Genomic DNA, 23,726 nt, shown 5'->3' on the forward strand with positions numbered 1-23,726 from the left:
CCACAAGTCAGACTATTTTAGCACAGGGTCTTGTTTTAAGGAATACTCTTTTTTGAATGTACTCAGTTTGTTTAAAATAATCTGACTTTGGTAAAATAGCCCAGCTTAACTTCCTCCTCTTAGTGTGTTAATTGGCAGTCTCATAGTTTGCAATGTGACTTATGATTAGGTTATTAAACTACCATGTTATAGCATGCCAATGTCATTCATACACACTATTATTATATAGGTCCCATAATATAAATGGAAACGGTGGTAATAATGTACATTAATGCATGCTATTCAAGTTAATGTAGTAGCATTCTGTAATACATGTAGCTGTGTATTAATAAGAAATATTAAAAAGTTTATTCAAATAATTTAAAAAATACATTCTTACCTGCAACACAGCTATACTTTGAGTCAAATAAAGTTCTATTAAGGAAAATAAATTAAATGCAATCCCTGTTCATAGTACTACCCCCCCCCCTTTTTTTATCAAGCCGCGTTAGGTTTTTTTTAATCACAAGCCACAGCGGTAAAAACCCCAAAACTAAGCCACAGCGGTAAAAACTCCGACACTCATAGGAATTCTATGAGCCAGTGACCAGTGGCCAGTGATAAAAAAAACCAACCCTAATGTGTGTTGATAAAAGGGGGCCTAAGTTGGGGGATAAATAATATTTCTCTTTTCAAATTTTGCTGAGTAACTTCACCTGGGAAACTCATTATATCATATCTAGAGTAAATTTCAGCAACATGACCATTACTAATGATATGAAAAGAAGCATACTCACTGCATGTGAGATGCAGATAAAACTGATTTGAGAAGTTGTTTGTTTTTTTTAAATAAAAAAAAAATCTATGTGTCTGAAAGTGTTAAAGTTAGGGCTCCTTTTACGAAGGTGCGCTAGTGGTTTTAGCGCACATACCGGATTAACACGTGCTACCTCAAAAGGAGGCGGTAGCAGCTAGCGCGCGGGGCAATTTAGCGCCCGCTGTTCCACGCGCTAAGGCCCTAGCAAGCCTTCGTAAAAGGAGCCCTTCGTTGTTGGCATGAATGAAAGTTCCTTCTTAAAAACTTGCATTTGAGTATCAGATATTGTCGCCTGTGATAAATAAATGAACCGTATATCTTCTGGGGGGGTCAGGGCAAGTTCTTATGTAGGGACTTTCATTCATGCCAACAACTGACTACTAAGCGAAAACTTCAAATCACACAATTTTTTTTTTCTGCAAACCCTAATCATAACAATGACACTTCTAGACTTCTCTTTATTCATATTTTGTATATATCACTTATATCCTAAGGGGCTCATAATCAAAAGAGAAAAACGTCCAAAAATCGGCCTGTTGGCACTTGGACGAACATTTCTCAAAAACGTCCAAGCGCTGATAATGAACCCGGGTTTTGGACGTATTTCTAAACGACCTAGGCCTTCATAGTGCCGCTCAACGTCCAAAGCTAAACGGGGCGTTTCAAGAGGCGTGTCGAGGGCAGGAGTTGGGCGGGACGTGGGCCGGTTTAGACTTAGTCGAACAGTATGTATAACCGAAAGTTTAACAACAGAGCCTAGACGGAACTTGGATGTTGTGACTAAGTCACAAAAACCCACCTAAACTCACCAGATAAGCACTGAAAACACATAACACAGACCCCCAACACCCTACCCCAGTGATCACCAACCCCCCCCCCGCCCCATAAAAATTTTATTCACAACTTTAAATTTCAGCTTCCAGACCATCATCACCTGGCTGTCTGGCATAGGAAAGCCTAGTCGTCCAGCCCAGAGGCAGCTTAAGTCATCTTAGGGTTGGGTTAGGGACCCATAGAGAGAGAGGGTGCCCCATGCCCATAAGCCCCTGTAATCACTGCATTGATACTGAAACATGTGCACTGCCCTATACACCCCCAAAACCCTGTTTTACTGGCATATAAGTGGCTCCTGCAGCCATAAGGGCTATTGGGGTGGTAGATAAGTGGGTCTAGGGGATTCTGGAGGTGGTTAGGGGGGGGCTCACTGTAACCTATAAGGGAGCTGTAGTGAGGAGAAGCTATGGCACCCTTTTTGTGAAGTTCAAAGCAGTGCCCTGTAAGGTACCTACTGTTTAGGTGGCATGTCTGGATGTGCAGTCCATCACTTTGCAGACCCCTCCCACATCCAACAGGGCTTGTTCTAGGTGTTTTGGACTTGGACGGAAAGTTGGACGGAAATGTGATATAAAGATAGACGATTTAGTGGCTTGGACGATCAGATTGGCAGGACGTATAATTAGACGATTTTCTAAAGTAAAAAAAAGTTGGACGTATCTTTCGAAAATGTGTCTTAGGCTCTTTTTAACTTTGGATGACTTGCAAGATGGACGTAAACGGACTTAGACGTCCCTTTCGATTATGCTCCTCCACGTGATTTACATTGAATAGTAAAAACCAAAAGGAATTGACCCCAAAATATCCACAAAGAAGAAAATCCAGAGAAAACCAAAAAAACTCTGTGGAGTGACGATGTTCCTAAATTGACTTTATTTGAAAGTGTCAAAGTTCCAAAGGTACACTGAAATCATCCACATAAAATAATTTCATCCACATAAAAATAAATCATCCACATAAATGCAAGCAGTGTCTCACTTCCGGATCACTACACAATTATTTCCCACGTATTCACCTTTATAGGACCCCCAGAGACCCCTGAAGAAGACTTTTTGTCGAAACGCAGACCGTGTTGGGTCCTGTATCCCTAGCGGACTAGGTCCTTTAAGGCTTTTGTGTGGATAACTGATTTTTATGTGGATGAATTTATTTTATGTGGATGATTTCAGTGTACCTTTGGAACTTTGACACTTTCAAATAAAGTCCATTTAGGAACATCATCACTCCACAGAGTTTTTTTGTTTTTTTACATTGAATAGTAATCAGTTACTCTAAGGGCTCCTTTTACAAAGGTGCACTAGTGTTTTTAGCACACGCACAAGATTAGCACATTCCATACCGCACGCTAGCTGAAAAATTACCACCTGTTTAAAAGGAGGCGGTAGCGGCTAGCTTGCATGGCATTTTAGCGCACGTTCAGCATGCGCTAAAACCACTAGCGAACCTTTGTAAAAGGAGCCCTAAGGTGAGCTAGTACCTTAACGTGCGGAATAGTGTGCACTAAATTGCCACGCGTGCTAGACCTTAACACCAGCATTGAGCTGGCATTATTCTAGAAGCGTAGCGCGCAGTTTAGCGCAAGCAATTTTGTATGTGCGCTAAAAACGCTAGCGCACTTTAGTAAAAGGAGCCCTAAGTATTTTCCCTATCTGTTCCAGCTAAAAAGAAGTTCAAAATGGATGCCCCTTGGACTACTAGATTCATTAATTTTTGCATTCTACAGAGGTGTGTTAGAAGATATTCAAAAATTAAAAAAGAAAATCACTGGAAAAGGTTTCCTAACTTAACTAAAGATGACCACGAGACATTGGCAATTTTGTTACATAATCATGAAATTGTTATTACATCAGCCAATTGTGATAATGGACAGATTCTGGATACTCAGTATTACATCGTTAGACAAAAATCCTATTGCTGATCTCTGGGCAGAAATCAATCAATTAGTTCATTGTGCTCACAAGGCTGGTTAGATAATATCCAGAGAAAAACATTTTTAAATAGGCAAGAATCCAGTCATGTACTACCCAAAGTAAATAAATCACTCGCAGATCCTCTGAGAAGACCCATTGCCTCTGGCAATCGATCTCTCCTTGAACCTCTGTCTACTTTTATAGACTGTCTTTTGAGACCCTTTGCTCTGCATATTGAATTGTACGTAAGTGACTTTCCGCACATGATAAATTTGGAAGAATTTTTTAGAACATTTTTTTTTTTGTACACTAATATTCCACAAATAGAAGCCCTGACAATCATTGAGAATGTATTAAAAAGAAAGAACAATGTTATGTAATATAATGTTATACGGGGTCCCCAATTATCAAGTTTCAAGTTTATTTAAAATTTCTTATACCGCCTAATCAAACCTTCTAGGCGGTGTACGATAATGTTAAAACCGTCTATTAACTAAAATACAGTTTAAAAACACACAACACTAGGGCAAATACTAAAGGCTTCTTTTACAAAGGTGCGCTAGCGTTTTTAGCGCATGCACAGGATTAGCGCATGTGCTAGCTGAAACATTACCGCCTGCTTAAAAGGAGGCGGTAGCGGCTAGCACATGCACCATTTTAGCGCGTGATAAAACCACTAGCGCGCCTTTGTAAAAGGAGCCCTAATTTTAAAAGGCTAATAAAGGTCGTCCTTAAAAAGACAGTTAGGTTTCAAAAGCGTCAAGGAAGAGAAATGTCTTTAATTTCGACTTAAAGTCTGTTAGTGTAAGTTTTTCGCATAGGTAGTTTGGAATACTGTTTCAAAGAGAGGGGGCGCTAACAGAAAAATTATAGGCCTTAATGTATTTATATGTTTCAGTGATGGGATAGTAAGAAGGTTTTGAGCTGTAGATCGTAAAGTCCTTGTAAGGTTGTGAGGGAGAAGTAGATTATTAATGAATTCTGGCTGGTTGTTGTCTCTGGTTTTAAATGTTAATAAAATAATTTTATAGGTGATTCTGTGTTGCATAGGCAACCAGTGAGCTTTACGTTCCTTGATAGCACTTACTCAAGACCATTTTTGTTTTCAGAAGAAATTCTATCGGCAAGTAATGGACACAGCCATGGGCTTCTCAATGGCTTCAGATACAGCTACACTTCTCTCTCGTCATTCGCGGGGGATACGGGCAGAGCCGGACCGCGAATGGCGAAAAACTGCGATTATCCGGCTCTGACCCACCCCCACCTCCCTGCCGCATTCCCGGCCTTACCTGGTGGTCTAGAGGGCTTTCGGGGGCAGGAACGATCTTCCTACGCTCCTGCCCCGTGCAGATCACCATCAGGAAATGACTGTAGGGAGTTCCCGACGTAGTCTCGAGAGACTACGGGAACTCCCAGCAGCCATTTCCTCATGGCGATCTGCACGGGGCAGGAGCGTAGGAAGATCGCTCCTGCCCCGAAAGCCCTCTAGACCACCAGGTAAGGCCGGGAAGGCGGCAGGGAGGAAAAAAAGATGGATTTTTTAACATGAAGACTGTTTTTTTTATTTTCCCCCTCCCCAGAAAAAAATCGCGATTATATGAAACCGCGAGTGCAGGAACCGCGAATGGGGAGGGGGAAGTGTAATTTGTATGTTTCCAATTTTTGAACAGGTTTTAGTCAAAGATCAATGGAAGAAAGGCGAAGGGCACAGGACCCCGTGAGATCAAGAAAAGATGAAACAGTGAGGCAATAAGTCCAATAAAGGCTGTGGGATCATAAAAACTAAAACCTTTAATATTCACAATCAGTTGTGTCAGCTGCTTCAATCAAACAAACGACTTGACATGGCAGTTTTGGCAAAAACAAATGCTCACATCAAGAATCTCAAAGCACTAGCAACGATGAGCTGGAAGATGTGAATAAAAAGCAGCAATCTTGAAGCCAATACTGGGGGCTCCTTTTTACAAAGGCACGCCAGGGCCTTAACGCGTGGAACAGTGCACGCTAAATTGCCAGGTGCGCTAGCCGCTACTGCCTCCTTTTGAGCAGGCGGTAGATTTATAGCGCGGGCTAATCCGGTGCGTGCGTTAAAAACGCTAGCGCACCTTTGTAAAAGGAGCTCCGGTTGTCGCATGGTGCAGACAGGAAGCGGCCACAATGACAGCTTGCTAACAAATACACATACCATTGAAATACAGGAGTTTGACACTATAAAAATCCCATATATTGTCCAAAACCCAAGATTTTTTTTAAAAAAAATAAGATATAAATGTATATATTTATCGTATCATATCAAACAATAAATATGAGTGTATGTGACGTGCTCAGAACCCAAGTCTCCTGCAGGCGAGCAGCACGAGTCAACTAGGGACCATCACCATACTCCACTGTCCCTTTTTCATACCATGTATAAGTGTAAACTACAGCTTTTTTAGTTTTCATCTTTGTTCTCTTGTATTTGCTTTAAGCTGGTTTGGGGATTGGCCCCTACCTATTTTTTAAATCATATTTCGTGCTATACAGTCCTACAAGGATAACCAGGAATTGCAATTCATTTGCCTACGCAAAGATCACTGGCTGTAGTAGATACAGGTCTTTTTTGGATGGGATGCTAGCATTTCAAGCAAGTAAACAGCAGTTCATAGACAAAACCGCGGAAGACAAAGGTGCGCGCCGACAATTGAGCACAAGACGGAGGCGCGTGCCGAAGAAAATGATGGTTTTTAGGGGCTCCGAAGGGGAGTTTTGTCGGGGAGCCCCCCCAACTTTACTTAATACAGATCGCGGCGGCGTTGTGGGTGGTTTGGGGGGTTGTAACCCCCCTCATTATATTGTAAACTTAACTTTTTCCCAGTTTTTAGGGAAAAAGTGAAGTTTTCAGTAAAATGTGGGGGTTACAACCCCCTAAACCCCCCACAACGCCCCCACAACGCGGTGTGATCTGTATAAAGTAAAGTGGGGGGTTCCCCCCACACCTCTCCGTCGGAGCCCCTAAAAACAGTTATTTTCTTTGGCGCGCGCCTCCGTGCTGCGCTCAGTTGTCGGCACGCGCCTTTGTCTTTCGCGGTTTTGACCTGACACCAGGAATTGCAATTCATTTGCCTACCCAAAGATCATTGGCTGTAGTAGATACAGGTCTTTTTTGGATTGGATGCTAGCATTTCAAGCAAGTAAACAACAGTCCTGGTTGGGTAATTATATTAGTGGAGCCATGCTGTCTTACGGCGCATTTTGAAAAGAGACTGTATTATTTGATAAATTCATTTCTTAACTGGTTTTTATTCATAAAAATCTTACACTGTCCTTACTCTAGGTAACATGTTGCACTTTTACTACTACTAATATTTTGTATTTCGCTGATTGTCCAGTTTCTCTTCTGTGTAAACCACCTAGAAATCGTTTGATTGTGGCGGTATAGAAGAATAAAGTTATGTTATGTTATAATAATACCCTATTATAGTCTTTTTTAAAAATTTTTTATTATTTTAGAAGACTACAACAGTGTATTACATTTGTTACAGAAAGAATATTACAAACCTATTTTTATAAAATACACCAATTCATACAAGAAATTATAAAAAATATTGTTTTACCCACCCACCCTACTTATCAAATAATAATAACATTCAGTAACTTATTATTATATAAATTAGAATAGTGTAATACATGTAATATAAACAATTATTAGAAAAGTACATCAATTCATGTGTATGAAATAATAATAAAAGTTAAATATCCTTATTCAAATAAAATAATTTTTGATATGCAAGTATATTTTATAAATATCTCCCACCCTCCCGGATGTGTAGTGAAAAAAAATCACAAAATGAGGAAATTTCTTACTGAGAATCAACAAATAAAGCCAATGGACCCCATACTTTATTAAAAAAAACCCACTATGTCCTAAGCCTATTATAGTCTTAAAACACTCTTTACTAGCATAAAATAATTTCACCATTTGTGGTTGCTCATACCATTGGTGTCGCACAGAATCCTTTCACACTATTAGCATCCCACATAACACTTTATCACTATTGGTATAGCAGTCTTTTACACTTACTAAATCTCACACCACGACCCATTATATTTCCTGACAGGACCCCTGAGGAAGAAGTATTTTTCGAAACACAGACCATGTCGTGTCTATACTATTTAATATCAAGGATTAATTTTGGATACAATACTCTTTATTGATTTTTTATTTTATTGATTTGAATAAAATTCCTGTACCTTGTACATTTCCTGCAGTTTTTGGGGGTTTGTTTGTTTTTTAAGTGCAAACTACAGACTTAACAACATTAAATTGGAGCAAGGCACTTAACGTTCCAGCTGAAATTGTGAATCATTCACTGCAGAATTCTTAGTGGCTCAGCTGGATGACAGTCTCCCTGTGAAACACACCGAGTGCTCATTCCATAGTACATTCAACAATTTGCTCCCCTCTACCCAGACCTGAGTTCGCTACATGGCTTCTTCAGGAGGGGTAGCAATATTGTATGACAAATTAAAATAAAACAAACAATTAAATTAAAACCTTAACTATACAATATCATTCTTCTACTCCAATCACCCTGGCACACACCTGACCTACTGACACATCATATAAATGTAAATTTTTAAAAAAAAAAAATCTTTATTCATTTTTAAACTTATAATAAGTGTGATAACATATCCATACAAATAACCATAAATATATCACTTAATAATCAACAATGTTACATATAATATTCTCTTATCTCCCCCCTCCCCACCCTTATCTATCATATAATCAATACTTATAAAACATGTAACAATAAAAATACCCTCCCTCTCACCCCAAATTGCATTACATTACATGTGCCTAAGGCCCCGCCCACAGGAGGGGCCTAAGGCTCCCGGGCCTATTCTGATTGGCCCAGGCGCCTTAGGCCCCACCTGTGGGCAGGGCTTTGGGATGGCTGGGCCAATTCGGGCCCATTCTGGTGTCGGCTGCCTGCCGGACAGGCGGGTTTGGCACCCATCCGTCCGGCCAACTTTAAAAGGTATGGGGAAGGAGGTGGGGGTGGGGGGTCGTGGGGTCAGCTGGGGGGGCAGTCATTAGGGGAAGAGGGGTTGCGTCGAGGGCAGGAGGACCTGGGATCCCTCCTGCCCATAATGTAGTGGGGGGGTGGGGGGTAGAGGGTCGCCGGGGCCAGGACGGCTTGGGCTCCCTCCTGGCCCAATCCATCACAGGGGGGTGGTCGCTGGGGCCAGGAGAGCTTGGGCTCTTGGGCTCCCTCTTGCCCCGATATTGTCGGGGAGTAGGCAGGGAAAGAGGGCTTGAGCTCCCTCTTGCCCCGATGTTGTGTGTGTGTGGGGGGGGAGTGATGCATCGCGGCAGGAGAGATGCCTCATCTCCCCTACCGCAATGCCTTCACTCCTCTACCCGAGCTGCTGCGACCCGCGGCAGGAGAGATAGGGCATTACTCCTGCCGCGGGTTGCGGCAGTTCGGATAGAGGAGTGATGGCATCGCGGTAGGGGAGATGAGGCATCTCTCCTGCCGCGATGCTTGCGGTGGGTAGGTTGCCAGTCCGCTGAACTGATCGCGCCAGTGGCCATCAGCTCAGCGGCCCCTTTTTCGGCACTTAGACCTGGTTTGACTTCGTCTAAGTCAAAAAGGGCTAAATGCCGACTAGGCAACCTGTAAATGTTTTGGTTATACCTGTTGTACGCCTAGGTGTAGGTCGGCCCACCTCCCGCCCTTTCCCCTCCTCTAAACACACCACTTTTCTCCCTGTGCGTCTAGAGGCAGGGGAAAGGCCTAAGCTGTTTTTAGATACGTCTAAAAACCAGCTTTGGTTATGGGTACTTGGACGATCAGGCTTTTTGATCGTCCAAGTAGCCATTTAGGACACTTTTTAGACTTTTTTTTTTTTTGATTATTAACCCCATAGTATTTTGTATTAAAGTTTTTGGATTGTGGAACAAATCGTCTGAGTTTCCATTATTTCCTGTGGGGAAATTTGCTTTGATATATGAGTGCTTTGGATTACAAGCATGCTTCTGGAACGAATTATGCTCGCAAGCCAAGGTTTGACTGTGTGTGTGTGTATGTATGTATAAATATATTTATACATACATACACACACACATATGTGTGTGTATGTATGTGTGTGTGTATGTGTGTATGTATGTGTGTGTGTGTATGTATGTGTGTATGTATGTATGTGTATATATATATATATACATACATACATACACACACACACATACATATATACACAGTCAAACCTTGGTTTGCGAGCATAATTCGTTCCATATATACACATATATATATACATACACATATATATATATGTTATATATATATATATATATATATATACACACACCAGAATTATTGCCTTTTTTGGAGTCTTATGTTTGTGCAGACAAAAGTTAGCTCCAATAATTTGCCAAAAATCTCAGTGATAAAATTTTTGCCTTGCTATTAGTTTTTGGGGCTTGCTGAAGATTTTAAGGGCATGATACTGTATAGCCAAAGTTTTTTTTTTAAAAAACCAAAAACCTCAGAGGAAAATTTTGTGGTTAATTATCCTTTTTTTAGAGCTTTACATCTGCTTTTTTCTTCAACTAAAAATCTTCTGAAGTGATACTAACTGAAGTTTTGTCTTCCAACTAATGGATTCATTTCTTCCTGAGACATACAGAAACAATTACAGTCACTTCTAGTGCTCTTCCTCTGCAGGGAAATGTTACCTGCAAATTAAATCTAAATTATAGGGAAAGAAATCGTCTGCAAGTCGAAGGAACATCTGCAGAAAGATTTCCAATACAGCAATTCAGAATCCTTAATTAAAATGAAATTTACTGTTTCATATGAAACTGATTCACTCAGTTAAATTTTAATTATTTTTTTCCCCCAAGCTCAATTATAAACTTTAAGGTTAGTTGAGTTGAGTTTGTTTAGTTACAGCACTATAAAGCTTGAAACCCCTTCTAATAAAGTGGGAAGAAGAACAAATACATGAATAATAGCAAGAGAAACATATTTACCAGCTCAAATCAGGTTGGTAATGAAAGGAAAGGATAGGTTTTCTGTCTCTGTCTATGAAAGGACACATTTTAATGGATAAGTTTTCTGTCTCTGTCCATGCTGGAAGTAATCAAATGTAGAATGTTGGGTGTTTACTCTCTTAATGGTTTGGGAAGAGGTCATTTAATTTATGTTAACGAGGTTAACTCTCAGACAGTGAAGGCTCGACCCCCCACTACTATGTACCGGTTGAGATAGATAAAGGAAGCTTTTTACACCTTTTAGCTTTAAACAATGAAATACATATCCTGCTCCTTTTTGATTACTTCTTTGAAGCCTATGTATCCTGTCACTAGATATGGTCTGTACTTACGTCATCTGCTAATACCACTGAAGATATATAATGAATGCAGACTAATAAAAAAACAGGCTATCCCTTTAGAACTCTGTTTGTGTATCTTTCTTTCTAAGGGGAATTGCCTCCGGACGTCTGAAATAGATGACAGAATGTTTTGCAGGACGATTTCGGGACCAAGAAACGGATCCTGTTCGTTTCAGGTTACAATCTAATCCACGATGTATTATGCTAAAGGGGAGTCAACAACAGTCAAGAGACCAGCGGCAGTGCCTCTTCAGCAATGATGTGAGAAAGAAAAGAGCACTTTTGATAACCTGGGATTGAGTCTATCCATGAAGTTTTCACTCTCCCTTAGGTAAATAGGTTTTCATATTTTTCTGAACAGCCATTTTCACTAAAGGGCCTATTCAGGAGATATTCAAGTCTGACATGACTTGAATAATAACATTTGGGGAGAGCAGGAGGAAGAACCACTACAGATGTTTCATCTGAATGCTGATCTGCAAAATACACGCTTTTGAAGATCAAGTGCACACTTTTGCAGTAGCAAATAGCTGGGAAGTTGCCTTAAGAGAAAATCATGTATTATTTTTGTCTGATTAGTTCTAAAAGTGCATCTTATCAGCTTCACAGATTATCCTCTAGTCTTAATACTTTTTGAAAAGGTAGACATCTGCTCCCTATTTACCTGTTCCTATCATGTCTCCTCTCAGCTGTCTCTTTTCCAGGCTGAAGAATCCTAACCTATGTTAGGAAATTCTACTTTACGGAGAGGGTAGTGGATGCCTGGAATGCCCTCCCGAGAGAGGTGGTGGAGAGTAAAACTGTGACTGAGTTGTGACTAAGTTGTGGATCATTGGAACAGACTCCCACTCCAGGTGATAACGGCCAGCAGCGTGACGGATTTTAAGAAAAAATGGGATACTCATGTGGGATCTTTAAGGGAGTAAATTCAGGGGGGGGGAGTACTTGGAATGGGCAGACTTGATGGGCTATAGTCCTTTTCTGCCGCTTTTTTCTATGTTTCTATGAGTTCAAAGAAGCGTGGGATGAACACAGAAGATTTAGAATCAGAAAATAATATTAAATATTGAACTAGGCCAGTTACTGGGCAGACTTGCACGGTCTGTGTCTGTGTCTGGCCGTTTGGTGGAGGATGGGCAGGGGAGGAATTCAATGGCTAGGAGGGTGTAGATGGGCTGGAATAAGTCTTAACAGAGATTTCGGCAGTTGGAACCCAAGCACAGTACCGGGTAAAGCTTTGGATTCTTGCCCAGATATAGCTAAGAAGAAAAAATTTAAAAAAAAAAAAAAAATTTAAATTGAATCAGGTTGGGCAGACTGGATGGACCATTCAGGTCTTTATCTGCCATCATCTACTATGTTACTTTGTTACTATGTATATTTAGCCTTTCCATGTGGGGGAGCTATTACATTCCCTTTATCGTTTTGATACCCTTCTCTGAACGTTTTCAAGTTCCACGATGGGGGTAATTCTATAACTTCACAATTAAGCCCAGATTCTATAAACGGCATCTGAAGTCAGGTGCCGAAATCAGTGTACCTAGCCGATCGAGGTACTGAATTTAATTGTTTAATTAAGGGAAAAGGGACTTGTAAAAGAAGGAGCCCGAGAGCTTGTCTCGACGGGCGTATGGTAACACGGGGCTGGGAGGCCTCGTGTTGCCCGCGAGGCAAGTTGGGGGGGGGAGAGGACCGTTAATTAGGGAAACTTATTAGAAGGAATAGGGGAGGGGTTACCGCCTAAAGACAGGGCTAGGATAGGGTGAAGTCGAAGTAGAGGGGCAGGCAGAGGGAATGGATAAATCGGGACCCTGGAGGACTCAGTTATTTCAGGTCCTCCAGGGCCGTTTTTCTCCCTCACACCCTCCCTCGGTGGTGGCCTTGGTGGCTCAGGGAGGCGGGTCTCCCGAGCTACTGGGTGCTGGGGCTCATCCGGCGATGAGCGGGTGGCCGGCTGGGAGCCGTGCCTTGGGGTCAGGTGACCCGGGTTAAAGGGGCATGAGGTCATGCCACTCCTCAGACGCTTGCTGTTTGTGGCGGGGTCGGGGGCAAAGGTTAATAGTTACATGGGGTAGCTCGGGAGGAGCTTGCTGATGTTGTTTGTCAATTGAGGGTCAATATGTTTATGAGGTTAAGTTATTCATGTTAATTTATTGTTATGGTGGATTAAATAAAGAGCTGCGGCTATATACCATAATAAAATGTGTTGGTTTTTATTTAGGGGTGGGTTATGGGAAAAAAGGGGTGTTGATGGGTAGCAACAGAGACTATCCAGATCCCGCTGTTACACATTTTTGCAGATTTTACCACATTCAAAGCAGCTTACATGCAGGCATGTCCCAGTGGGCTCACAATCTATCTAATGCACTTGAGACAGTGGAGGATTAAGACACAAATTCTGTAACCGACACCTGATGTTAGGCACCCAACTAGATAGGTGCCTATCTAAATTGAGTAATAAGCTCAATTAAGCTTTTTAATAAGCACTGATTGAAACATAGGCGTCTATCAAGAAAGCACGATTCTGTAACAAGGCGCCTCTAAACATTTAGGCAGCCTTCAAAAAAATAGGCGCTATACATGTTAGGCGTGGGCGTGGCTACGTGTTAGGCGCCTTGTTGCAGAATCGCTGCTCTTAAGCGTGCTTAAACGCTCTACTAGGCGCCTAACTTTTAGTTGTGCCTAGAGCTGGCCTATTTCTTGGGAGCCTCCAAAATAGGTTCCGCTCAGTGTGATTCATTAAACAGCACCCAATTTTACTTGAATCGCCCTGAACAGTGCCTAATTAGGCGCCTAACTTTTGGGCACTTCTTATAGAATTTGCCCTTAAGTGACTTTCCCAGGGTCACAAGAAGCAGCATAGAGTTTGAACCCACAACTTCAGGGTGCTGAGGCTCTAGCTCTAACCGCTACGCCACACCCTCCTCATCTTAACTGGTGCTGTTAATGAGCATTAATGAGTTCATAATTGGCAAAAATTAAAATGAATTTGGTGGTAGTGAAGTAAAAGGCTGCTTTGTTTACCTCATTGGAATAACTATAAGACGGCATTGTATCTTCCAAAACAGATAATATTTGTTTATTGTTAGCATAAAAAACTTACAGTATTACAGCAGCAAAGACATATTGGAAAAAAAATATATTGTCAGTTCAGAATATGCAATGGAGAGAAGAATTTGCACCCATATGCTTAGCAGGGGGCTAGCAGTTCCCCGTAGCATAAGTAATAATAATAATAACAACTTTATTTTTGTATACCGCCATACCCCAAAGAGTTCTAGGCGGTTCACATGGGTTAGAACAAATTACAAGAGGTTACATGCCAAATTGATCATAGAGTTGCGAGTAGCAAGGAGAAAGTAGTTACAAGTGGTTACATTCCAAATTGATCATAGAATTACGAACTACAAGGAGGAAGAAGGGGGGAGAGGAGGGAGACGGGGGGGGGAAGTTTCGGTAGGAGGGAGGAGGAGGATTGAAGGAAGGGGCATTAGGGACTTTAAGGGTCTTGCTCTCGGAATAGGTGGGTTTTAAGTGTTTTTCTGAAGTCGAGGTAGTTGTGGGCTTTGAGGACCATTTGGGCCAGCCAAGGGTTTAGTTTGGCAGCTTGGAAGGCATAGGTTTTGTCGAGGAATTTTTTTGAGTGGCATAGTTTTAGGGAGGGGTAGGTGAAGAGTTGGATTTTGCGGGAGGTCTTATAGTTGTGGTTTAGGGTAAAGTGAGGGGTGATGTAGCTTGGGGATAAACCAAATATTGTTTTGTAGCAAAAGCAGGCGAATTTGAATATGATTCTGGATTCTAGTGGAGTTTGTGGTAACAAACAAACAAACAAACAAAAGGGGGTGATGTGGTCCCATTTTTTCAGGTCAAATATGAGGCGGACAGCAGTGTTCTGGATCATCCTAAGTCTCCGGATGGTTTTCTTTGTGGTGCACAAGTAAATGATGTTGCAATAGTCCAATATGCTGAGGATGGAGGATTGTACTAAGAGGCGGAAGGAAGTGTCGTCAAAGTATTTTTTTATGGTGCGAAGTTTCCATAGTGTCAAGATACTTTTTCTGACTGTGATATCGGTGTGTTTCTCCAGGGATAGATGTTTGTCTAGTGTTACTCCTAGTATTTTTAAGGTTTGTTCGAGGGGGAAAATGGATCCTTTTACTTGAATTGAGGTGTCTTTGATTTTGTCATTGGGGGTTGCTAGGAAGAATTTTGTTTTGTCTGGGTTTAGTTTTAGTCTGTAGGATAGCATCCAGAGTTCTATCTGATTCAGTATGCTTGTGAGGGAGTTGAGGAGCTCTTGAGTGAAACTGGTTAGAGGGATGACTATGGTAATGTCATCTGCGTAGATAAAGAATTTTAGCTTGAGGTTTTGCAGGAGGTTTCCTAGAGAGGTGAGGTAGATATTGAACAGGGTGGGGGACAGGGGGGAGCCCTGAGGCACACCGCAAGAGTTTACCCATGAGTAGGAGAGGGAGTCGTTTTTAAATACCCTGTAAGATCTGTTCCGTAGGAATCCGTTGAACCAGTTGAGGACCTGGCCGGAGATGCCAATACAGGCAAGGCAGTTTAGGAGAATGTCGTGGTCGACTAGATCGAAAGCACTGCTCAAGTCCAGTTGTAAAATCAGGGCACTGGATCCTCGGCTGAAGAGTGTGTGTATGTGGTCTAGGAGGGAGGCTATGATGGTTTCGGTACTGTGATTGGAGCGAAAGCCTGATTGGTTGTCATTGAGGATATCAAATTTTTCTAGGTATTTGGTTAGTTCGGCGTTTACCATCCCTTCTGCAATTTTGGTGAATAGCGGGATGCTTGCGATTGGTCTGTAGTTGGACGGGGTGTTGGGTGGTTTATTCTTGTTTTTTATGATAGGAGTTATTGAGATGTGGCCTTGTTCTGCTGGAAAACTGCCAGTGGTTAGTAGGAGGTTTACCCAGGTTTACCCAGGCCAGCATATTGGCTTTAAAATGGATTGGAGCAGTTTTCATAATGTTGGGGGGGGGCAGGTATCCAGTCTGCAGAAGGAGTTGGAATATTTGTTAAAATATTTGTTGAAGGTAGACCAGTCGATAATTGTGAATCAATTCCAGCTTAGGTCTGTTCTGGATCCTGGGTCTGGATTGGGCCTGTCCGAGTTTGGGAGGATTGGGAAGTCCCCATGGGGGTTGGCTGGGGCAGTTATTGATGACCTTAATTTTTTTATCTTTGAGTTAAAGAAGTCTGCAAGGGTGTTAGCGGTTAATGTGGATTCGTCGACGTAAGTGTTGGTGAGAGTTTCGAGGTTGTAGAGGTCGTTGACCAGTTTGAAAAGGTTGCTACTGTTGTTTGTAACATTTCCGATTTTGTGGGCATAGAAATTTCTTCGTTTGACCGTGGCGAGGTTTTTGTATTTTTTTAGTTTAAGTCTCCATGTTGCTCTGTGGTCTTGGGCACCAGATTTAATCCATTGTCTTTCTGATCTTCTAAGGTCTCTTTTTGCCTGTAGTAACTCCGAGTCAAACCAACCGTCCTGGATTGGAGATCTAATTCTGCGTGTTTTTAAGGGGGCAATTTCGTCTAAGATGTTTGTGCTGTTTTTGATCCAGGAGGTCATAATTAGGTCCGTTTCTTCCTTTTGTTTTGAGAAAGATTCGTAGAGGGGCCAGAATTCAGCTGGGTTGATTTTACCTCGAGTGGTGTGAGTTTTGGCGTTTTTGGGTGTTTTGTTTTTAGTGGCTTTTTGTTGGCATTGAATGGAGAAGTGGCACAATTTGTGGTCGGACCATAGGGAGTCTGTCCAGTTGTCTTGTATCCAGTAGAATTTAGAGGTGGAAGGTTCTTTGGTGCAGAATGTCACCAAGTCTAACTGATGGCCTCTTTGGTGGGTAGTGGTGGGCGGGGGTTTGAAGTAGCCAAGTTGCGAGATTAGTGACCAAAAGTCAGATGTGTCAGGAAGGTCTGTTTGCTCTAGGTGGATGTTGATGTCTCCACATAGAAGTTGTAAGGACTCACTAAAGAGTTGGATAGTAGAAATTCAGCGAAGTCCTCCTTGGCTAGGGTCCATTTTTTTGGAGGGATGTAACACAGTGAGATTGTTAGGGAGGAGGCTAAGGTTTTTGAGGTTAGTGAGGCGGCTAGCATTTCTAGGTTGGGGGAGGATTTGGTGTTGAGTGTGATGCAATTTAGGTGGTCTTTGAAGTCCGCCTCCTCTACTCCAGGTTCTGGCTAGGGACAAAATCTTGAAGCCTGGGGGAAGACAGTCTTTGATAATAATATCTGTGTCGGATGCCAGCCAGGTTTCGGCGAGAAGAAAGAAGTCGGGGTTCGTTTCGGTGAGCCAGTATTTAATAAGAATGGATTTATTTCTCATCGATCTAATGTTTAGGTAGTAACCTTGGAGGTTCTGGTAATTAGTGGGGTCGATGGGGGAGTAGTGGAGGTAGGCTAGTTTTTTCAGTGATCTTTGTTTTTTTAAGCGAGGTTTGGTGGATCTGTGGGGTGGTGGGGGGTTCGGGGGTGGGCTAGTGTCTAGGTAGTCATGTGGAGTGTGGAGGGTGGGTGTATGAAATTTGGATTTTACCGTGCGGTGTAAGGAGTAGTGGACTGGGATATGAGCGGAGTATATTGGGTCGGCAGTGCAGATCCTGATGGTGCTGAGGTAAAGTATGAGCAGTGTAGCACATTGGTGAGAGTTTGGCCAGGTCATATTTGCGCGCTTGCTGGGGGATATTTATTTATTTATTGTTGTTTTTTTTTAAATATATGGGCTTGATTGGGTTGGGGGGATTGCAAGGCAGGAGAGAGGTAGAGGAACTGCTGGGTAGTTATATGCTGGAAAAGCTGTTGCGTGCTGTTATATAATAGCTAAGGATTGGTACAAATGCTTAGGAGTGCTGTAGGGGTATAACAAACTGTTACATGCAGAATATAAGTTGAAAGCTGTAAGAATAATGATGTTACATGCTGTTAAAGTAGATTTTGAAGGTTGGTACAGAGGCTGTGAAAGCTATAGAGGTGTTATATGCTGTAGAGAAGATGAAGCATGCTGTTGTACAATTGAAATATTTAACAGGTTGAGTTTTTAGTGGAGTTCTGTGGTTCAGACTGTTGGAGGTCTGTGCTGCGTTGGACCTTGGTGCTTCCGTGTAGGGCGCCTTGCTCCTGTTTTAAGGTCTCCGATCTCCTGCGGGTTCGGGAGGGGGGGCGGAGCAGTGCTCCCACGCTCCTCTCCTGCTTGGGCAGTGAAGTGTGCTCGGTGGACAGCAGAAAAACAGTGCTGGGGCCGAGGAAAGAGGCTGGATCCTTTGCTGTGACCTGTTTTAAGGTCTCCGATCTCCTGCGGGTTCAGGAGGGGGGCGGAGCAGTGCTCCCACGCTTCTCTCCTGCTTGGGCAGTGAAGTGTGCTCGGCAGCCAGCAGAAAAACAGTGCTGGGGCCGAGGAAAGAGGCTGGATCCTTTGCTGTGACCTGTTTTAAGGTCTCCGATCTCCTGCGGGTTCGGGAGGGGGGCGGAGCAGTGCTCCCACGCTCCTCTCCTGCTTGGGCAGTGAAGTGTGCTCGGCGGCCAGCAGAAAAACAGTGCTGGGGCCGAGGAAAGAGGCTGGATCCTTTGCTGTGACCTGTTTTAAGGTCTCCGATCTCCTGCGGGTTCGGGAGGGGGCGGAGCAGTGCTCCCACGCTCCTCTCCTGCTTGGGCAGTGAAGTGTGCTCGGCGGCCAGCAGAAAAACAGTGCTGGGGCCGAGGAAAGAGGCTGGATCCTTTGCTGTGACCTGTTTTAAGGTCTCCGATCTCCTGCGGGTTCGGGAGGGGGGTAAGTGAATCTAGAATGCACGTGTTTTTTATACAGAGCAATTCTTCCTTTGTCCCAAGAAAGTCCATCCCCGAATTCTGGTTATGTAATTCCCTATTGGTACAAAAAATATTTTATAACTAACTCCTCCCTTTCGTCCACGCCTCTCTCTCACCTCCACAACTCCCCCCCCCCCCCAGTAAAAGGGGGGCCTTGCAGAAACAGAGAACTGTTGTTGAACTTTCTTCTTTCAGCATTGAGACATGCAGCTGCTAATTAGAGGTGTTACAATTCTGTGCATATTCGAGTTGGTGTCCTTGTAAGATGAAAAGTTGGCAAAGATGACCTTTCAACAATCCAGCTGTCTGGTTCCCATAGCTTGGTTGGGAGACAGGAAACCCCTGGTTTGGTACCAAGTTCTTTCATCTCGTTACACCCACATGAGCAGAGCTCCTTGCTCATTATAAGAGTTTTATGGCTTTCTAGGGTGTCTGGCATATGAAGTCATACAGCAGTGATAACAGTTCAGCATAACCTTGAAAGGATATACTCCCAGCAGAGAAACAAGAACATCATTGTTAGCATTGCAAACAGTCTGGGCCTGGCTATGGGAAAATATATCTGTAGTTTCCAGCAGGGTGTCCAGCATACACAAGTGAAAAGATAGGTCTGTAGAGTCCAGTTGAATCATCTGTATTTCCAGGATATACATGTCAGTAGGCACCTAACTTGGTAGCCATCTACGAATTCCGGCCTGGCGCTTACTCAGAAGAGTAATTGCTAGGTACAGCTCCTCCCTCCTGTCAAGCTGCTCTCGCTGTACTGATCAACTGAGCTGCAGGTCTCCTTGAGTCCTGCCAGCTCAGCTGATTGACTGGCAGGGAGAGCAGCAGAAGGAAAAGTTCCCCCTCCCAACAACACCCCCTATGCCTGCTACTGCCCAATCCCCCGACACCCTGTATAAGATCCACAAGAGGGATGCCCACTCCCTCCTATTGCCAGGGTCCCCCAACCCCTGATACCCCCCACCCCATACCTTTAAGTTGAAGGATGGCAGGCGGGATGCCCACTCCTTCCTGCTGGCAGGCCTGCCTCTTCACTGGGATGCACTAGGAGGGGCCTAAGGTGCTTAAGGCCCCTCCCTATCCCAGGATGCACTGGGTAGGGGCCTAAAGCTCTGATTGGTTCGGGTTGTAAGGCCCCTACCAGAGCCAATCAGGGGCTTAGGATGCATCGGGAAGGGGGAGGCGGGGCTGCCGGCCGGAAGGAGTGGGCATCCCTCTTGCTGTCCTTCAATTTAAAGGTACAAGGGTGGGAGTTGTCAGGGGAGAGGACCCCCGTGGCAGGAGTGTGTTGACATCCCTCCTGCTGATTTGTTGTTTTTTTTTTAAGTACTAGAGATGGGGGGCATCGAACAACCCTGGGGGGGGGGGGATCAGTGGGAGGGAGGGAGGAATTGCCGGTCTTTTTCTTTTTTTTAATTTGCGAAGAGGAGGGGATTATTTTGTGGTGTGGTCTGAGCTATCAAGCCTTACTTTCCTATCAGTGCTTGAGCCAATCAGCGCTCAGGCACTGACAGGAAAATATGGCTACAACAGTTCAAACCCTGCTGGAAAATTTTGTCTGTAAAAAAGTGGGCAAAAGATTTAGAGAATAGCCCAGAGGGCTCATTTTAATATTAATGATCTTGTTGTACTACATTTGAATAGTACAATCAGAGGCTGCTAGGAAGCATGGAAAATTCCTCAGTGAGCCATTCTGAGAATCAGCAGGTAAAATACTTGGATACAAAACTGGCTAGGACTGGTTTAACGTCCATCATTAAATGCACAGTGAGTATTGAGAATCTGGCCCTGAATCCTTGCATCCTTACTCATAATCTCATGTAAACCCTGAGTTCTCACTTAAATTTCCAATATCCAGCCACAGGTCTTCCACCGAATTCCAGAGTTTTTGTCTAAGTCTGAATAGCTGTTCTTTCACATTTCTATTCAATCAATCAATAGGAATCAATCAACTCAATTTTACATTATGGGGAACACTAGATGAGGAGCATTTATAATTTGGCAAAGGCTTTGACATGGTTCCACACAGGTGACTGATAAATAAACTCAGTAGCCTTAGTATGGGCCCTAAAGGGACTGATAGATTAGAAACTGGTTAAGTGGAAGACAACAGAGAGTGCTGATAAATGGAATTCACTCTGAGGAAAGGGATGTTACCAGTGGTATGACACAGGCAGTGGCATAGTGAGGGAAGGAGGCGCCCGGCGTTGTCGCACCGTGCACCATTCCACTTTCTTCCCCATAGTGCTTATCACCCTGTATACCTTTTCCCCATCATGTTCCTCTTCAAAATGTTCAGCACCAGGGAGCATCATTTCCTAGCTGCTGCCTACAACCTTAAAGAAAAGTATAGAGTGGAGTAACTTGCATGGAGCAGCAGAAAAAGCATAAATGGTGGCCTAACCTGCATAGAGTGTAGGTACAACCCTAAACAAAGATGTAGACGGTGGTAACTTGAACAGAAAGGCAACCCATTTTGCTGTGCAGACTAGATGGGCCATGCTGGTCTCTATCTGATGTCATTTACTAGATGCTATATTACAATATCAAAAGATTTGGGCAGAACTAAAGCCTCTGTCGTTAAAACATAAGAACATATGAATTGCCGCTGCTGGGTCAGACCAGTGGTCCATCGTGCCCAGTAGTCCGCTCACGCGGCGGCCCCCCAGGTCAAAGACCAGTGCTCTAAATGAGTCCAGCCTCACCTGCATACGTTCCAATTTAGCAAGAAATTGTCCAACTTTGTCTTGAATCCCTGGAGGGTGTTTTCCTCTATAACAGACTCCGGATGAGCGTTCCAGTTTTCTACCACTCTCTGGGTGAAGAAGAACTTCCTTACGTTTGTACAGAATCTATCCCCTTCCAACTTTAGAGAGTGCCCTCTCGTTCTCCCTACCTTGGAGAGGGTGAACAATCTGTCTATCTGCTATTCCCTTCATTATCTTGAATGTTTCAATCATGTCCCCTCTGTCTCCTCTTTTCAAGGGAGAAGAGGCCCAGTTTCTCCAATCTCTCATTAATATTAGTCCAGAATACTGTATACAGGCAGGGCCGGATTAAAGGATAGGCCTACGAGGCCCATGCCTAGGCCCGACATTGTCAGGGGGCCCCCAGGGCTGGCGTTATAGGGAGCAAACAGGGCAGCTGCCCAGGGCCCCACAGATCCAGGGGGCCCCGAGGTCTGAAGTGCTTTATTAAAAAGCTAAATTTTCCTTTTCAGAGGGGCCCGACACGGCAGCCGTTCTCACAAACTGCCGGCGACTGCCCTGAAGCTTTCCCTCTCTGCAGCGGTTTGCCCTGTCAGAAACAGGAAGTTGCGGCAGAGAGAAAACTTCGGAGCAGCCGCCAGCAGCTTGTGAGAGATCCTTCTGAAAACGAACCTCCAGGACGATGCTGCCCTCAAGTCTCGCGGCCGCCATGACATTGTCTACTGCCGCTGCATCAGCTGATTCACGCGCCTCAAGTCTTGCGGCCACCATGCTTTGCGACGCTGTGCTTCCGCCTTTCTCCACCTTCACCGCTTGTGGTGGCCTGCACCCTCCCGACTGCTGTCGCTGCTTCGGTCCTCCTCGTCCTTCCGGCTGCCTGTACCCTGGTCCTCCCGGCTGCCTGCACCTAAGATAATTTGATTGTTTCTATCAAGTATTTCCTTTGTGAACAGTTTTGGTTCATTTATGGTTTGATTATCCTTATATAAAAAATTTAAAAAACTAGCTTGAATAACAACAAAACAATTCTAACAGCATTTCCCTGGTTGTATGTGGCTCTGGTTTGTTTTTGCCCCCCTGCCTTTATTAGTTTTATTAACATGTATGTTTTCTATTTAATGTGTTTTACCTACCATGTTGCCCCGAAAATAAGATAGTGTCTTATATTTACTTGGGGCCCAAAAAAGGCACTAGGTCTTATTTTCGGGGTATGCACATGACTATTTCTCCCTTCCTCTCCTTCACCCCAATTCTTCTTCTTTCCTTTCTCTCTCCCACATGTGCAGCATCTTTCCTTCCATCCCTCATGCAGCCTTGCCCAGCTTCTATCCTTCCCAACCTCCCATCCCTTGTGCAGCAGAACCCTTGAGCACCCTCCGACCCCTGCTGCGCAGCCGAACACCCACTGACCCTCCATCCTTCTCTCCCCGCTGAGCCCTACCTTCATGCAAAGCAGCATCAAGCCAGCAGCACTCTGAACAGGCTGCTTGGCCTAGTCCATTGGGGATTTTACTCAGTAATGTGGCAGAGTGAAATCCCTGACGGACAAGGCCAAACAGCCTGTTTAGAGTGCTGCTGGCCCGACACTGCTTCGCATGAAGATAGGGCTTCCTCCATACTGGGTGAAGGTGTATCTGTGTTCTGTGTGTATAAAAGGCATGGTTTTCTGTTAGTGTTGACTAGCCTTGTTTGGCAAAATGCATCGAGCATATTCTTGGGAACACTTTGAATAAACCTGATTTGAATTTCCTTATTGTCTGTCGATCTTCTTTTGTTTCATGTTGGATTCTTTGGACTGCTTGCCTTGTTGTTTTGTTAACATACATGGAGTGGAACGTACTAGAGGAGTTACAGATTTGGTTGTTTATACATAAATATGGGTTACAGTTGGTCGACATAGAGTGAGGCAGTTGAGAGGCGTTGTAAACTTGATTATTAATATAGACTTATATTTCAGATAGCATTAGTGCTTTACAATATATCTGAACACTTTTATATATGTATTGAAAGGGTTCAGAGTTAATGTCCTGGGTAAGTAGGTGGGAAGGGAAGAAAGGGGGATTTGTTCAGAGATGTTTGGGGTTGCATAGAAGAAAAACTGTGCACTGCTATGCTAATCTTTGTTTTGAATTTTTAAAAAAATACAGGTGGAAATAAAGAAGTAAATAAGGAAAGAGATAAATGGGGTGGGGTATGGGTAGGGCATGGGCGGGGAAGGGCCAGGGGGCCCCAGTGTACTTGTGTGCCTAGGGGCCCTAAAAGAATTAATCC

This window comes from Geotrypetes seraphini, chromosome 1, assembly GCF_902459505.1.
Source record: "Geotrypetes seraphini chromosome 1, aGeoSer1.1, whole genome shotgun sequence".
In the NCBI taxonomy this organism is placed as follows: Eukaryota; Metazoa; Chordata; class Amphibia; order Gymnophiona; family Dermophiidae; genus Geotrypetes; species Geotrypetes seraphini.